This window comes from Pezoporus flaviventris, unplaced genomic scaffold (assembly GCF_033815535.1).
Source record: "Pezoporus flaviventris isolate CSIRO_AGI_PZ_B2104156 unplaced genomic scaffold, CSIRO_AGI_Pfla_v1 ptg000010l, whole genome shotgun sequence".
NCBI classification, from domain to species: Eukaryota; Metazoa; Chordata; class Aves; order Psittaciformes; family Psittacidae; genus Pezoporus; species Pezoporus flaviventris.
The window spans coordinates 1,255,646-1,274,079 of NW_026892558.1; the positions used below are offsets into that span (position 1 = coordinate 1,255,646).

The window sequence follows — 18,434 nt, forward strand, 5'->3', positions numbered from 1 at the left end:
ATCTGTTGGCGACTGTTTTATCCGGCGTGCCATCTCTGGGCTTATGACCCTCTTTGATGTGGCTCATTCAGGGGAAAAATGGCATTACACACTACCTCAATCACTCAGATGTCAGAGAGGATATCTCGTTTGACTAATCGGGGGGAAATTTGGGAAGATTTAGTAATGCCAGGAGACATGACCCACTTTCAGATAAACGCTTTTCAGACAATAGAGGTTGCCCTGAGCTGTGGGGGAGGGTGAAACATTCACAGGGTAGAAATAATTAATAATTGTTTATAATTATTAGATTTTATATTGTTGTGCTGAACTTCTCCCAGGTGCACAATGTGTTTGCTTCCTAATCTGGTGTTTTGTTGGGTCTTGTTTTTTGTTTTAGAAGAATAAAGTGCTGTCACCAGCTGGCTTTTGACATATTTGTGTTATCCAGAGATCCCAGGCTGCTGACACCTATCACCTTTGGGATGCTCCATTGAGCACAGTGGGTGGTTGAAGGGCGTCGTGATGGTGTTGGGAGCTGTGGTCTGGTGTGATATGGCTCTGGTCCAGCTGCTGGAGACCAGCACAGGTTGGAGATGGGGAATCTAGTGTGGGAGTTTGCCTTGAGGGTCCTGGAAGGTGTCCACCCAATGAAATGCATCTTAAGTACATGAAGACAGAAGAATATCAGTCTGTAATGCTAGGTTTCTGTGTTTTTTTCGTATCAGAACCCTTTTATGTAGTTCACCCCTATTCCTATGTCATTGTGGGGCTTCTGGCCAAAACAGCAACAGAAATCAGAAAGGTGCAGCGCTATGATATTGTAAAACTGTGAGAAAATCAAACCCGATGCTTGCTTTTGTAGTGTATAAACTTTATTCTTCAATGACAACAAAAGAGAGTATTCTTTAAGTACTAATTGCATAATTTTCAGTGCTGCAAGTTCTGTCAAGCAACTTGTGACTGTTCCTTTGTGCAAGGTTTTACCATTGCAGCCATATGAGCTGAGCAAAACCAACTTGGTCTGCTTAAAACTTCTTATAACCCCTTAGTAAAAACACATTTATAATCATTCCAGAGAATAGCAACAACAGTTCTGCCTTCATTTCATGTTGCAGCTAAACATCTGGCAGTATCTTGCAATTGGCTGTGCTGTGAACGTCCAACATGATTGAGCAACGTCAGAGCCCACCTGGAAATCAGAAGATGAAAAACATCCACTTTGGGATGTTCCTGGTTTCTGCATGGGGGTCCAAATTTTCAACCTCTTGTTGTCATTTGGCAAAACAAACATGTGTGTCAAAATAACCTTTTGAATGGTCAAGCAGCTGTAGGTGTTTTTTAATGATCTGTTTTTCCCTGCAGCCACAGACTTCATCGCTGCTCTTCCACAGTAAAAAAACATTTTGTTTTCAAGTAGTTCCCTAAATTCTGTTCTGTTAAGAGCCACATTATAACAAACTTCAAGCATAGAATAGAATCATAGAACAGTTAGGGTTGGAAAGGAGCTTAAGATCACCCAGTTCCAACCCCCCTGCCATGCGCAGGGACACCTCACACTAAACCATGTAACCCAAGGCTCTGTCCAACCTGGCCTTGAACACTGCCAGGGATGGAGCATTCACAGCTTCTCTGGGCAACCCATTCCAGTGCCTCACCACCCTCACAGGAAAGAACTTCTTCGTTAGATCCAATCAAAGCTTCCCCTGTTTAAGTTTGAACCCATTACTCCTTGTCCTATCAACTACAGTCCCTAATGAAGAGCCCCTCTTTACTAAGCCAGCTAGCACCTTCCTCAGGTTGAAGTCTTGCTTCTTCTGCCTCTAAGCTTCAAAGCCAGTGGACTGACAGAATTTGGGCGCATTTCTGTTGATGAGCGCTGCTTTTACATGCTGTTACAGTGATAGCTGGAAGATGTGTGGCCCTTGTCTAGATAAATCCATTTCCTTCACACATACCTCTGGGTGTTTGGTGAATTGGTCACTGGGGTATTCGTTGGGGTTCTGAACTCCAAATTATCGTTGTCTCCTGTGCAGTGCCCCAGTGGAATTCCTGAAGCACCAACAGAAGGTGTTGAAGCCCTGATTGAAGTCATTCATGCTGCTGAGAGCATCTGTGTTCTTTGGGTGACTCAGGAGGGATAGTACCTGGTTGGGCAGGAAGGTGGTCTTACTGCTTCTGTAAGCACCAGGGATGCTTATGCCTGCCTGCTCACTGTCATGTGCCTGGGAAGCAGCTGGAAAGTTGGGAAGAGCTAAAATACACCTGGGATCTGGACAAACCTGTCCTGCAGTCAGGCTAAACTTCAATATAGTTATTTTGTCTGGGAGGGAAGAGGCTGTTTTGGAAGGACTTGACTCCACTCCTCCTGCTCACACGAAACACACGTCATTTAGCAAGTCAGGACAGAGCAAAATGTAGTGGCCAAGGCCTGAAGGAGCCAGCCCAGCAGCTGGACGTGCTGGAGACTAATGCAGATCTGAACCATGGCTCATAATTTGAAAGCTGAATAGCTTTTCAAACAGCCTGAGAGATGGAAGAGGCCCTGGCTGCGTCTGCCTTACCTCCTTTAACCCCATAAAGAGCACTGACCCTTGTCTCTTACAGGTTCTGTATATGATTTATGTTTGATTTAAAAGCTGGCTGCTGCATTAACACAGTTGTCCAGTGCCCCTATTTCAGCCTTGGAGTAGTCTCTTGGGAGTCACGGTGCCCATCCAAGGGATTCATGTTGGACAGTTGAGTTGTATTAAGGATGTTTAAGTTGTTTTATGGAAGCAGGCCAGTGAAAAAGGGAGACTTGGCAGTTCCAGGCAGAGCTTAAGAAAAGCTGAAGCCACCAGAGAAACATGTATAGATCTTCTGCCCTGGTACAAAACCTGCAGTGATGGACCGGACAGGGCCTTCTTCATCCCATAAGCACTTGATTGCACTGAATGTGGGCAGCCAGAACAAGTGTGAAAATGTGGCAGTAGCTTTTTGCCACTAAACCAGCCGTGAATATTTGTGGGGCTGAAGTGACACAAGAAATCTTAAAGGATCTCTTCAGGATTCAAGTGTTCCTTCAGTAACCAAATGCTGCTGGTGCTGGTGGCAATGTCCTACAGTTGCACGCTGGAGCAGTGTCCTGCCCACCAGGCATGTGCCTTACTGAGGCTTTTCTGGTCCATGAGGATGCTTTGAGCTCCCCAGATTAGAGCCCTGAGCTCTCGTGTATGGGGTTAGCAGATGGTGACCTCTCTATGTGTTGCACATCCTTTCCGTGTGCTCACAAAACATCCCACTTTGGGCAATTTAAACAGTTTCTGAGGATTTCTCTTGCATTTGGTTTCTGTAGATTGGCCATACGATGCTGGGGATAAGTTTACTGTAGTGATGAAACGCACATTAGGACTGATAGCAACCTTTAGCTGCTGAAGTCTGTCTAGGTACTGGAGGAGCCTCTATGTTTTATATCTTGCAATGGGGAGAGATTTGTGACTTGTTTTCTCCAGTGTCAGGGTAATACAAGATGTGGGCTTTCTCCTGTACATGCATATCCTGAAAGGAGTTCAGAAGCATTGGAGAAGAGGGAAAATCCCAGCTCATGAGCTTCCCCAGCTGGTGTTTCTGTCTGGAAGCAGGCAGTGGGGATGCTGATGTTTTCTGGTTGCCTTTCAAGCAAAGCCCAGCCTTTTGACAGGGCGTTGCTGGTAGTCAATGAAGGCATGAAACATCCTCTGAGAACAGGCTAAAATAGTGTTTAAACAGCTTAAACTGCTTTCCCATGAAAAGAGTTGTTGTGAAAACCAGTCCCTTGGGGTTTCTCACTGGGGCATCAGTGCTGGCAGCCCAAATGAGCTCAGTTTGTGGCCATGCTGTGCCCACCGGTGACAGCCACGTTGTCCCCTGCTCCTTGCTGTGGTCACCAGTGCTATCATTGCAAACCTTGCAAAGATTTGGGCAGCGTTGTGTTTCAACTGAGGTGGTTTCTCCAAAATGCATTAGGCTGGAGCTCAGATCCACAATTCCCATGGCTGGAAATGGCAGCAGTGAAGGGAGCATGGAAATACGGACACTTCTGCACCAGGAAGTGACCATCAGGTCCCTGGGTACTGAGCTGGGCAGGTTTTGCTCTGCAGGGTTGCTTGGCCTCTGTGGTGCAGTTAATGCTGAGGACATCCTTTAGCTTTGCATTTGGAAGTGACCCTGTTTTGCAAATACAATATGGGGCTGACAGGGGAGGGGAAGGCAAATATTTGGATTTCTGCTGCTGAATCCATCTTGCTGATGCTCTGATAGGACCTGTTCCTGTCTCATTCTAGTCTCTGCACTTACTAAAGTATTTCTGAGTTTGTTTACAGAAGCTCAGAAGAGGGTCTTATCTCCACTGTGGTTGGGAGTAAGGAGGTTGTGCTCTGACAGTGGATTTAATAGTGCTCTGATTATGGCTTGCCACCATCCTTGTAGGGAGAGCTGGCTTAGTGGGGAGTAGCAGAGTGAGAGTGCCACGGGGAGAAGGTAAACTGAAATGGTGGCAAAACCTGGTTGGTATTTGGTAGTCTGCTTGGCTGTTGGGTGAAGGAGATGAAGAGGGTGGGCATGATCTTAAGTGTGGAAAGCACCTACATGCTGCTTGTCTTGATATCCTGGGAAGAACAGAGGCAAGGGCATGACTTCTATCATCAAAAATGAATCTAAGCCACTCTTATATTTGTCAAGTCAGTGGTTTGAGGTTGTTTTATTCCTCATTATTCCATACCAGAGTTGACTATACCTTATTTTCTTGAATTATATTCTGATAATTATGGTAACTTGAGACTTGCATCTGATATTCTGACATTTCTGGAGAAATGGATGTCAGTGTACGTTTGTGGTTTTAGGGAGAAGAGGGAGTTGATCCCAGTGGTACAATTTGGGATGTGATGGAAACCCACTTTCATCTATTAGCTAAGCCTTTGGGTAACGCTGCAGTTGGATTCCTGGTGCTCTCTCATGAGGCCGCTGTCCCTGTGATTATCCCCAGGCATAATCTGCCCTCCTGAGCTGGCCTGAAAAGGTGAGAGCTTCGTTACCTGCTCTTCAAGTGTGGTCAGCTTATGGAAGAACCACTCCAAGTTCTGATTCCTACTCATGTGGCTTCATTATCTATCTCTATATATGTGTGTGTGTGTATGTATCTAGCTATTTCTCAGAATTTCTACCTGTGGACTGCCCTGAGTTTAGCTGAAATTCCACATTAAATGCCTATTGCTTGAATAAAGGCTCATAATTGTGCTCAGAGAGTAGTAACTCTTGTTTCCTCAGCCACCACCTTTTCAGATCTCCCAGGCAGTTTTGATGTATATGGAGAATAACAGACGTTCAGATCATGAATTTGAGTTTAATCCTGTAGTCATGCTTGATGCTTTGTTCCTAATAAGCAGAAATCAGCTCCTTAGAAGGTTGGGTGATTCAATAACAGTACAGAACGCTTCTACAAGGAAGAGGTGCCAGCTGTTGTAAGTCTGAAAAGCTGACTTGATTTGGGATAATAAATTAGGAAACCCCAGGCTGGTTTGTGTTGGAGGGGACCTTAAAGCTCCTCCAGCTCCAACCCCTGCCACGAGCAGGGACCCCTTCCACTAGAGCAGCTTGCTCCAAGCCCCTGTGTCCAACCTGGCCTTGAGCACTGCCAGGGATGGGGCAGCCACAGCTTCTCTGGGCACCCTGTGCCAGTGCCTCAGCACCCTCACAGGGAAGAGCTTCTGCCTAAGAGCTCATCTCAGTCTCCCCTTGGGCAGGTTAAAGCCATTCCCCTCCAGGCCCTTGTAAAATGCCTTTAACCCTCCAAGTTGAAGGTTAAACTACCTTGAACCTTTGCAGTCATGCTGTGAACCAGGGCTCTGGGAGTTTTCACTCTTGGAATTCAGGTCTGTGGGTCACTTTTGGCTTGTGGATAGCAGTAGCATCATCAGCATCACCTCTTTAATCTAAATTACTAACTGACTGTAATTGTCCAAGAGTGGAGGCGTTGTTTGTACTTGGAAGAGCACCGTCTGCTGGTCACTACAAAAGGACCTGGATTTAGTTTATTTATGGGCACCAAAAGACATATCATGCTTTTGGACATCTCCTGAGCACCTTCCCTGTGCTGCTGGGAAGCCTATGGAGCTGTGGTCCCTTGTCTGGTGCCGCTGTGTGCTTGAGCCCTTGTCTTTCAAACAGTGCCAATTCCCCTGCAAATGGGAGGTCATGCAAGGCCACCTCCTGCTCTGGTATTTTCTTAATGCCTCAGAGCTTGTGCAGGGTTAAGCACCAGGTACATGGGGTACAGAGCTTTGGAGCTCAAGTTTTAGGCAGTTGAAGAAATCTTCTACTAAGGGATATTCTCAAGAGGTTTCATAATCTGCAGAAAGAACCATTACAGCCTAGTGCATCATGATGCATGCCCTGACCGCTGCTTGAGGCTTTCTTTAGGTTGGTATGACCTCTTCTGTCTCAACTGTTGAGCATCCACATTTATGCTGAGAGTTTCATGGGGCTGAGGAGCCTTCGTACAACAAATCTAGATTTACATAGAAGTGACATGACATGCACTTGAAGATGCTGGTGGGTGCCCACCAGCAATGGCTTAACAAGAAATGGCTGTGAACAGCATAACATGGAGTTATATCTCTAATGTTGCTGTTGAGGAGGAGGTGGGTGACCGTGACCTCTTCTCTTGCTGCTGCTTGAGTTAATGGCCATTTGGCTCACATCAGCCTCTTTTCCCATTAGCTGATGGGTGGGAGCTGGTGTGGACACACCACGCTCCAAAAGGCAACAGGATTTCAAGGGCTCATTGCTGTGGAGCTTGAAATGTGTCTTAAGTGGCTGTTGTCGAGGAGGGGATGCTAAAGGCTCTGAAAATGTTTCTTGAAATACACATTTCTCATTACATGCCAGCTGTTAAGCAGAGAAGCCTCTGCTGATCTGCACATGAGGTTTAAAAAGGCTTCGGGGTTTGGGTGTTGTGGTGGTGGGGAGGATTGTGCCTTTTCCCCCACAACCACTTGACTTCCCCCTGTGTGTGTGCAGCCCCAACACGTGCTGAAATCTGGCATTTCCCAGCAGTGACACATTGATCTGTGCTTCACGGGTTAGGTGGCTGTAAACAACGGCCATATACGGTGATCCAAACGGGTTATTTTTTCTCTAAGAAAGCACCTAAAAATAACTTTTTGAGGGTTTTCAGCAATTTCTCCATAGTGTGGGAGTCCAAGGGGGAGATGAAAGGGCAGGCACTGGAAGTCAACACAGCTATGAAGGGACATGTGTTGCTTCAGCATCTCTGTTTTTTGTAGATCACATCCTCTTCTGAGTCCTAAATCCCTGCTGTGTGCATGGATGTGCGTGACCACTAATGCTTCTTGTACTGCATTTGAAAGTCCTGCAGAACAAATCCATGATGTGAGTGATGCTGTGGGTTGTCTGGAGCTTTGCCCATGGTGGTGGGCTCACAAATTCAGGCGTCCCCATCCAGCCACCAGACCATGGGGTCTGCAGGAGCTCTGGTCTTGGGAATATTACTAATATTCTAATATTACTAATATTTTATCAGAAAGGGCAGAAATTTTTGGGATTTTGTGTTAGGAGCTGGGAACTGGCAGCTCAATTTGCAAAAGCTTCGCTTTCACAGCAAAATAAACTGGGGTAACATAATGTTTATTTAATTTAAGGTTTTTTTCCCTTGATTTATTCATGTACCTAGTGAAGCATGAAGTCATTACCTAGAGGAGAGAAAAACGTTGCAATGCAATTCTTGGTAGAGATGGATTTAAGTGACGGTTTTCCCTAATTTGAGTGAGCCACTCTCCATCTCTCATTGTTGTCTTCATGCACTCTTGAACCACTATAACTTTGGGTGTGTTTTCATTCTTTTCGCTGCTTTTCTAATTAATAATCCTTTTTTTTTCCTCACTGTAGGTAGTGAGAGCAGGTTGAAGTAGTTTTGCTTGAAGCAGATTATAGCCCTTAAACTGTGCTGGTGGGACTCAGTGGCTCCAAGGCAAGTGTCATCAGCCGAAGGGTGACCATAAATGTATGTCCTTCCCAAAGGGAAACACATCCTTTGGATAGGAACTGAGTTTCCTGGTCTTGGAACAAAACCCCCTGGACCTGAGCTGGGGGATGTGTTGTGGGATGGAAATCCTATAGTTGGGCTGTGTCTGGAGTGATGTGATGCTGCTGGTAATGGTAGAAGAGCCAGAGCTGAGAGTTACTTGCACTAAAACTCTGTACCCACTACCTGTGCCCAGAGGTAACTGCTTAGGAGGAATAAATAAATGCTCTTGTAATGCAAGGAGCAGTGTTTAAATGAGTAAATACATCTCCTGTTGGGATATGGATGTTGTCCTGTGTGTCAATCCAAGACACATACAACAGAATGGGTGTGCTTTGGGGACGGGGAAGGAAGAAGCAGCACAGGCGGCTGTGATAGCTTCTTTTCCTTTAAGTTATTCTTATTTTCTCTTTCTGCTTGGGGTGTTTTCTGTGTTGATGCTCGCTGGTTCATGAGAGCCGTTTGATCCGCATGGGAGTGCGTGTTTGTGTGCTGCTGAGGCATCTGCCCTTCCAACAAGCAGAAAACGTTGCCAAGCCAGGGAAGAAATCCAAGCCAGAAGGTGAAGGGTGGAAAATGGTGGTGTGGTTATTTTTATGTTTATTTTATCCTTTTATTTGAAGTGGGGGCAGTTGTCTTCTTGCAGCCCTCAAGGACAGCCTTCTGCATCTTGATGTCCTTCATTGAGCCCTTCCTGCACAAAGCAAACAATGTTCTGTTAATGGCATCACTTCCCAAATCTCCTCCTGCAATTCAGAATTCAGGGGGTGGTGGAGACAGCTTTTCCTGCTCCTTCCTTATTCAAGCTTTCGTCTCCCTTATGTTTATTGGAGGAAATTGTATATGGGATTTAAGGAATGGCTTTCCAGGGAGCTGCTGTGTGGTATAAATAAGAGGCTGCAGGATGTCAGTGCTGGAAAGTCCAGATGTCAGTATTTTAGCTGGACACTTGAAGCTATAAAGAAATACGAAGGAGAACAGAGCTGACTGTCTAGCCATCCCGTACCTTCTATTTTAGATATGAAAAAGGAACCTGCCTTTTGTTTGGGTTTCCTCAGAGGTGTATTTTGAACCAATTTCAGTTTACCACTTGCAATATCTTGCTTGTTTTCTTTGTCTCACTGGGGAGAAGAGACAAAATATGTACACTAATGTAGAGTAACTCATCCTACAAGTGAGCATCTGAGGTCTGGAGTATGGATGTCCTGGGAGAAGAGGAGCAGGGTACAAATCACGTTCCCAAAGACCTGAAAATTACTGCAACAAAATGAAAATGCAAGTCCTTCCTTCCAGGAGACCCTTTCTCTGCCCTCTTGTTCCTAAGCAAATAGGGGGGTATGAATGTTTGTTCACTGCTTCAGATATTTTAATTAAATGTATTCATTCCAGCTTTGCATCTTGATCCCTGGTGCTGTTCTTCAGCTGTCTAGTATCTCCTTGCTATCAAACTTTATTACTGGGATTTTTTAATTACAACCAGTAAAACACTTCTTACTTAAGGCCTCAGTAATCAATTTGTTTTCCTTCAGTTGCTCAGTGATGAAAAGGATGCAGAGGTGGCCTGGGGGGGGGGGAGGTTTACAGAACATCCTTCTGGTTACAAAGTGCTGAAGAAATGCCTGATACATAAAACTAGGGGTCAAAACCCCTTTGAATTAAGCATGCATGGAGTGATGCTATGAGAGGGTTTTTAATGCATGAGTTCTGGAGAGGTGAGGGATAACTGTACAGGTAGATTAATCCAATTACTTCTTTCTAATAAGGATGAAAATCCAGTCTGATGGAAATGTTTCTTTGCAGTTAAAGGTAGATTTTGATGGTGCTGTTTGGGTATAGCAGTGCCTGATGGGGAGGATGGTTCAATGCTCAAGCTGGGGGCAAGGTGGCTTGTACCCCGAGTTTCAGAAGATGCTTGTGACACCCGTGAATGCCGCTTGTGTTACTGCAGTAACAGCCTAGAGGCAGCCACTGTTCTTATTGTTCCCGATTCCAAGTCCTGATATCCCCTGGCTACATCCTGGGGCTGCCCAGCGGGGCTTCTCCCAGGAAACCATTTAATGGGAAGTGGTCACTGCACTGGGGAATGAACATGTTCATGAGCTTCCTTAAAGCATCATGAGGCTATGTTATACATAGAGGACTGTGAAAACCTGGGGGGAAAGGTATTTTTAACTTCTTAATTAAAAATGAAAGGCTGTTTCTTAACTACTTTATTAATAATCAAATATATATATGGTGTATATTGAGCATGTTTTGGGTACACCCTATGTTCATCAAGGTGCTTACGTGGAGTTTGGGTGGAAAATGGGACTGCAGGGACAAGATTACACCGCAACACTGCTCAAGGTTTTGATTAATTGAGAATTAGGCGAGAGAAGGGTAATTAATGCCAATCAAGAGGGATTTGCAGAAAGTAGCCTGGAAGGATTTAAGTTGCAGTGTGGCAGGCTGTTTGATAAGTCATGCTACGGAGACACTTAGCCCCTGCATGGGGTTTTGAATTAAAAAAGCAAAATCAAACCTGGGAAACCCCAGCAGCCTTTATTGGAATAAAAACCCTCGTGGTTGCATTAGGACCATGAGTCTCATCTTGATTCCCCTTAGACACCAGGTCAAGGATTTTTTTCTAGATCCTGGGCAACGTTTAACATTTGTTAATCAATGACTTGGAAGATGATGTAAGGAGCACTGGAAGGAGCTGGATCAGGTGAGTGGTGCTGGTGGTGGTTGTGAGCATCCCATGGGTGCCTGGCAAAGGGGAGATGCTGGGCAAGGAGGTGTAGAGCCCCCTGCTCCACACTGCCGATGCCCTGATGCCTGCTGCTCTTCCAGGAGGAGCTGCAAGTCAAGTGCATCATGATCTGGGTTGGCTTTAGCCCCAGGCTGTTGTGCTTCCTCATGGACTCTGCAATGGTTTAGGGGATCTGCAGAGCATCCCTCTTTCTGGCGTCATGGCAGAGACTGGATGGTGATGATGAGCATCTTGCAGGGCTCATCCAGGCCTGATAGAAGAGAACCTTAATGATCTCTCTGGTTCACTGAGTTAGTGATCCCCTACTCATGGTGCTTTATGGGACAGGACCTGCAGAGAGGTGTCCCACCCAGCAGACTGGTGACTGCATCTCTTGGTGCAGCTCTCTGATGCTGGTGAATATTACATTTTGAAGGGGCTTTGCCAGGGTTTGTACCAAATCCTCCAGTGGAGCATGTGATTTAAATCCAGATTTAGATACCCAAAGGAGCAGCCCTGCCTTGTACCCCATGATTTGATCAGGCTCCTGGCTGCACCCTTGCAGCAGACAGCAGCCTGCTTCTCCCACTGCAAGCTCTCAGCCTTCTCTAGTGCTGCTTCAGAGCAACCAAAGGCAAAGGGCTCCTGTGCTCAACCTGGTGATGCACATCCCCTGCAGGTGAAGCCTTGTTGACTGTGTTAGAGAGGTTTGGTTCTGTCCTTTCTTAGAGTAGAGGAGCAAAGTAGAAGTACAAGAACTGTTGCACAGCCCAGAGCAAATCCTGGTCTTGTGGCCCACGATGGGATCACTCCCCAGCCCAGGAGGGACTCCTTTCCCCACCCCGGTTAAAACCAAGCTGTTCACCCTGTCCCAATCCACCTGGGGCTGTACCTGGTCTTGCAGCATCTAATGACTTATTGCAAGAGGGATTTTGCATTTCAGCCAATTGCTGCAGTGAGAGCAGGGCTGCGTGTCCGCCCGAGACCTTGGTCCTGAACTCATCAGTCTTAATTAAGCCTGCAGTAACGAGTGCCGCTGAAACGCCATGGAAGAAATGGTAGGGGAGAGGATGGGAAGACACAAGCTGGCTGTTAGTTACACGTAAGAATATTGATTACTCCTGGAAATCATGTTTAATTAAAATGAAGCCTCTGAGCCTGCCCCCAGTATTTCTACCCTCATGTGGGGTTTGCCTGCAGCCCCACTCTGCTCAGTGCCAGTTTTACCTCCGCCCCTTCATTAGCAATGCTGCTAACGAGCTGGTGGACAAATGCTGCAGACGCTGCTTGTCCAAGATGCTGAGTGCTGCTCAGCTGCTGTGACATTTCATGCAAATCACCATCTGAGTTAATTTGGGCAGGGGAATAAAATTCAGCAAAGAGAAATTTAGTGCTGGTGGGAGGCGTGGAGCCATCCATCCGTGTGACAGCCCTTCGGGAGGGGAGGAAAACCTTCCTGCACCTACGAGGCATCAGCAAAGCATGTGCTTTGCTAGCTCAGATCCAGTGACCTGGGATGGACAGAGATGCTCTGCAAGTTTAGGAGCTCTGCCTTGATGGGGACATGGTCTGGGTGTGCATTTATGTGCTTTCCCTGTGTCCGTCTCTGTGCAGATGGCATGAGGAGGGTGAGGAACAGTGAGATCAGGCTAATCTGCCTTTGCTTGGCTGTTTGGGTTAGTGAGTTATCAGCCCTGGGAAACTCAACAAATTGCTTGTTCTCGTGTTGAAGAAGTAAAGATGCTTCTGCAGCATGCTGCTGTCTTTACCTTTGCATTTAACATTCAGCAAGTTAACATTTGTATTCTGTAGCTCAAAATGATGTTTTTTGTGTGTGTGGTTTTTTTTTTTGGTAGTAAAACACAGGATTATTTTTCTTGCCTTACCCCTTGAGCATGATGTTGGTGTACTGGGTGTCCCTTGCTATGTGTTGAAATACTGGCTGGTCATGACCTCTCTTTTCAGCCTTTTTTGGGTGGTTTTTTTATGGTGAGGAAGAAGTGGATCTCTTCCTATTTCAGGTTCTTGATGTGAGTGAATGCTCTCTGGCCAGGCAGGGGATGCTGGGCTCGTGCATGGCATCACAACATTGGGTACCAGCACTGCAGAAATTAGTCAGGGGAGAGCTGTGCAACACCAGAGCATCCCTGTCTGCTCTGTATCAAGCACTGAAACCCTCTGTCATCCCCTCATGACCCTTGTGAGGGTTTGGCAGCTGGTGGTACCCAGCAGCAAACAGAGAAGCCAGCCTGGAGCGAGATGCAGACATCAGCCTGTCCTGGAGTCACAGCACGGCTTGGGAAGCAATGACCTAAATATGGGCTTTGCTTGTCTGCTGGGCAGGGGAGAAATCACTCCTGGGATGAAAATCTCATTTGGAGGATGGGAAAAGGAGGATTATGATCTGCTCTCTGGCCTGATAGTCAATATTGTAAATAATAATAGCAAAGCTGTTGTTATAACTTAAAAGAGAGGTCCCTGAACAGGGCAAAAACCACCTCTGCTGCCAGAGCACCTCATCTGTGCCTCACTGCGTCATGGGCAGAGCAGATTTTGGTCTTGAGTCACTGCCAAGTGGGGCAGAAAGTGTTTTTGGGGCTGCAAGGCACCCAGGAGAGCCTTGGAGCCGGTTCCTTTCCATGCTCTCCTGCTCACGGCACACATCGAGTGGCTTTTCCCAGCACCCACAAGCAGGGTGGTTTGCACAAGCAATTTTAGCACAGCTAAATAACTTCATAAATAACTGCCTGTTAATCACAGGGGATAGGGGATCCTGCTGCAGTGGGAATATTACCAGCGGATGTGCAAAAACACTCGTGGTAGTGACCCCAGTTCAGCCCAGGACTGCACACCCAGTGCTGGTTAATGAGGAGAAGCTCGTTTGCTGTAGTGCAGAGCTAGGAGGGATGCTGTTAGCATGCACGGTGGCTTCAAGGAGAATCCTCTGGGGATTTTTGCAGCAGGAGCCTCTACAAATTAACTCTGTAGGGTAATTTTTAATAGTGGTTTAAGGAAAATAAGAAAGATGGCATCAAACCCTGAGTTGTGCTGGTATGGACCACTTTTAATTTAAGGTAGAGCTTGTATTTTGCTCTTTTTGCTTGGGAAAAACAAAGTTTTGGAAAACTTTAAATGTAGTAATAGATGGCTTGTGGGAGCTGAAGGGCAGTTATCAGTCTGTTTCAAAGTGAGCTGCTTAAGCATTCACATGCAGTATGTATAAATATAAACATTCTTGGGGAAGCAAGGACTGCTATTTATTCTTTCATATGTGTTTTTGTCCTCCTGAAGAGTATCAAGTAATACTGAGCCATGTTATTTCTTTGTACAGTCTGGAATGAAGCTGCAATAAGCCTGCAGCAAAGGGGGAAAAATAGCAGGTGTTTTGTCCCAGTCTGCTTGTTCTTAGTTGACATTTGTGTGTTCACCTTTGTTTTTCTAAGCTGGACATCACTGTCTCTGCTTTCTACTAAAGTCCTTTTGTAAGTCTTTTCTTAATCTGTGTGGAAGAACCTTGGTTGTGAGACACCATGTCTGCGTCTTCGTTACTGAAATCATAACTGCTTGGTGGTCAGTGCTATTGTTTTGCTAGCATTATGGGTTTTCTGCTGTGCCCTCCTTCTGGTTGCAGTTCTGTTGGAAGGATGCCTCTGGAAATGTGCCATTAACTCAGGAGCAATGAAAACTTCCTGGGGTCAGCTGTGAGCATTGCCATTCCTGAAATAACTCTGGGGATTAAAACCCAATAATAATAAAGATGGATTTGCTGACTTCCAACTTGCCACAAATACTTGCAACCACCAAACCCCCAGACTAGACGGAAATAGCTCATTTTTAAGCAATTTTTTCTTAATTTAATGGATAGTTATACCCTTTATTTAATGGACAATTTAATGGACAATCTGTCCACACAGAGTACACAGAGGTGTAACTCTTTCTGAGCAGACCAGCATCCCTTCCTGCTGTGATGGAGCATCCTCCAAGCACATCGCCTGGAGTTTGCTGGGAGTGCCTTTGGCTGGCGCTGAGGGCTTTCAAACAGCAAAACAAAACCTGCCTCTTCTAATTTAATGCTGGTTTTAATCTGCATCCACAGTGGCAGCCTGCTAAAATCTAAATCAAATCAGGAGGTGCGGATTGAATTTATTAAGCTTCTGCTTAAGCTGGGTGGAATAATGCAAGAGGCTTTGAGAGCACCGAATTGCTTTGGTTTTATTGGGAACCTTGTTTAAAAAGAAACAAACCAAAACAGATCATATTTTTTCTTGAGCATGTGGAGCTATTTCTGATTTACGCTAGCACATCATTCAAAGGAGTCCCTGAGGATTAAAGAAATGCTTTTCTTTACGCCTTCTTGGATGGAGACGTGTGTTGGGAGGTTAAGTGGTCTGCCCAGGGTTGTGCCTCCTTATAATTCTCCAGTCCCAGTGTTTTGACATAGACGTGTCTGCCCTTTCCCTTTATAACAAGCGCCTCCAGAAGATCAAGAGGTTATAGCTAACGAAGCCAGGACATGGCCTATAACAGGGAATAATTATGCTAGAGGTGAGATTCTGGAAGTAAAGGTTCACAGAGATGCCCTCCTCCTGCCTGAGTGGGTACCTGCCTGGGGGCATGGTTTTGGTGACCTGGTGGCTGTCATCTATAGGAGCTTAACTGGCAAACATACAGCATGTGAAGCCCCTTTGGAGGCTGCACAAGTTGGAGACAGGGAAGACAGGTGACATGAGCATGGTGCTCCAATGTTCCCCCAGCATGTGCTGCCTCCAAGCCTTGTTGGGCTTTAACGAAAGCTGACCTTGTAAAGATCTAAGAATGGCAAAGTGCTTTTATTTTGTCACCGTGTGGTTTGACATATTTGGAATTTATGGGTGAAAGGGAAAGTTGGATGCAGGTTTGTATAGCAGCCTGCCCTGCCTGGAAGGCTGAGCACTGGCACTCCTTGCTGGAGTGCAGCAAGGAGGCGAGGATGATGAAAATGCACAGTAGAAAAGGTGATCTCCTCTTCAGATATCTGTGCATGCATGCATGAGACGACAGCATTATAGATGCTTGGGGAAATGCATTCATAACAGCCTATTCTAACAGCCTGCAGCTATTTAGCAGGACGGGAAGAGCTCTGTGTAGGGAGTGCTTAAGCAGGGATTGCATTCAGGATCTCCCAGCCAGGGAGCAAGCTATTCCCAGGGCTCCTGAGACCTTGGGAACACCTTTGTCTTACTGCCTTCTGTACTACATGATCCCTTACACGTGTTGTGTACACACAGAGTCTTGGAAAATCAGTTATATTATGCAAATTGTCTTGTTTTGTTGTCAGGGTGGCTGACAGGACGTGAATCGTCCATCACCAGGTTGTAAGTTCATTCCTGGGTGTTGGATGCTGGGAGTTTCTACCCTTCCGCACTGGTGAGCCTTGCATCATGCTTGGGTGTTGAGTAGCTCCTGGCTGTGGCTGATGATGAGTTGCTGAGAGGGGCTGATGTGACCTCTTACTGCTGCTGGAGGTGCACCCAGATTTCAAACACCAAAACATGAGCAAGCACCACCATGGTTTTGGGCTTGCTTTAGGGTCAGTGAGCCCCTCTTCCCATCCGTCTGTCCATGCAGGTCCATGTCTCAGCCCAGCCCATTGTGCAGGTGGAGGATTTGCAGGATTCCAGCCAGGACCAGCAACCTCTTGTTTTTGAGGCTGCCTTGAGCTGGGTACATGCCGATCCCTGGCTATTTCAGGCATTTCTAGAGCATATTTGATCTCTTTCTGCCACAGAGAGCTGGCACTGGATGAAACCACAGTGGTGGGGATGAAAAGGCAGGCAAGGCACTCTGCAGGAGGAGTGAGAGCTGCAGCAATGGTTTGAAAAGCCCTTCCCATGGTGTTGGAGCAGGAGAAACTGGGCTGAGGTGCAGGAGGTGAGGAAGGCTGGTGCGTCCCCATCTTGCCCACTGCACCATGGTCCAGCTAAAGATGGGTTCCTGGCTGTGCTGCAGGGATGTTTCATCTCTTGCAATGCTGCTTGGCTGGAGTAGACAGCGGAGATAGGGCTGGGGTCCCAAACTTGTCCTTTCCCTATGGCAGCTTCCTTTCTTTGTGGCAGGGAAAGCACTGAAGGCTCGTGGGGAGATAGAGGTGCTGGGAAAAGTCTACTTATTTATTTCATTTTTTCCCCTCCCAGATAAAACTGCTGTTCTGGCAATACATTTGTGTAGCTCTATTTAATATCTAAAGGTTCCCACTGCTGTAGCTATTGAGCAGCTCTATAAATAATTACACAAGATACATATAAAAATCTATTGCTCTTCAGCTGCAGAGCAGGCTGATAGGCAGATGCTGCCGCTTTAACTCTTGGGTTGCTGCGAGTGTTATTTGGCCATTGTGTGCTGGGGGTTTGGCTTTAAGATGAAAGCCAAAACCATCTTTGGTGCTGCGATGCTGGTGTCACTTGGATTTGCTGGGATTTTCCCCAACCCTTGTGTTTTGTGTAAGAATGAGTTTATATAGCTCTGATTGCAATGGACAGGAAGAGCTGGGGGAAGACTGGTGAAGGGAACACAAGTGTGATGGGGAAGGGCTGAGGGACCTGAGGGATTCAATCTGGAGAAGGCTCAGGGGGGACCTGATGGCTCCCTACAACTGCCTGAGAGGAGGATGGAGCCAGGAGGGGCTGGGCTCTGCTCCCAAGGAACAAGGGATGGGACAAGAGGAAACGGCCTGGAGCTGCACCAGGGCAGGTTTAGATGGAGCTGAGGAACAATTCCTGCCCCAGAGGGTGCTCAGGCATTGGAACAGGCTGCCCAGGGCAGGGCTGCAGTCACCATCCCTGCAAGTGTTCACACATCATGGAGATGAGGCCTCAGTGCCATGGGTTAGGGGTGGCCTTGGCAGTGCTGGGGAACAGTTGGACTGCATTTTGAAGGTCTTTTCCAACCTGGTTGATTCTATGAGTCTAGGAGATGTTCCCCCAAAATGCCAATAAGTGATTGTAGAAGGACTCCTGTTGACTCTCTGCTGTCTGGCTAAGTCCAGCATCAGGCTGGCTTTATGAATCTGTGTCCAGCAACAAAAGCCCGGCTCAAGGTGACTCGCTGCAGAGATGGAGCAATTTTAGGTTCCTTGCTCCTGGGACCTTGCCCTAGTAGCTCCATGAGCAGGGAAACTGGTGCCTGCTCTGGCCAAAAGAAAGGTGGATGTAGAGAAGTGAGGGAAACCCATGCATGGAGGTTGCAGCGTTACTGCTGGTTTTGCAGTGCCTCCGTCCCAGTTCCTGACAGCATGCACTGGGGTCTCGGCGCGGCAGCAGTTATTTGCTCAGCACAGGGGGGATGCTTTTACACAGCCTGAGCAAAGTATTTATCTTTGCATCATAAAAGCAATTAAATCTCATTAGCAGGAGGTGCTGTGGCTTTGGGTAATGCCGCCATCTCGTTACGTGTGAGTGGTGCTGCTTGCTCTTGGATTTCATCCTTTTGTGGACACTTTGGCAAGGTTGTACTGGTCTGCCTTTGGGATTTACCCTTGGATGATCAAGGGTGTCCCTGACTTTGGAGATGTTAATAAGGTTAAATGTTTCATCTAAGCATCTTTCTGGAGCCCTAAAGCCTGTTTGCCTCCAACTGAAGTAGTTCGCTTTGGTGTCTTCTGCTTGCTTTTAGCCCCACGGCAGA

The 18,434-nt window shown here is 46.6% G+C and overlaps 1 protein-coding gene across 2 annotated transcripts in view; it reads left to right on the forward strand.

The window, feature by feature from the left end:
• The window catches only part of MYO5B (myosin VB), a 148,928-nt gene that overhangs the window by 10,346 nt on the left and 120,148 nt on the right, over window positions 1-18,434 (forward strand). The gene's annotated exons all lie outside the window — the stretch shown is intronic.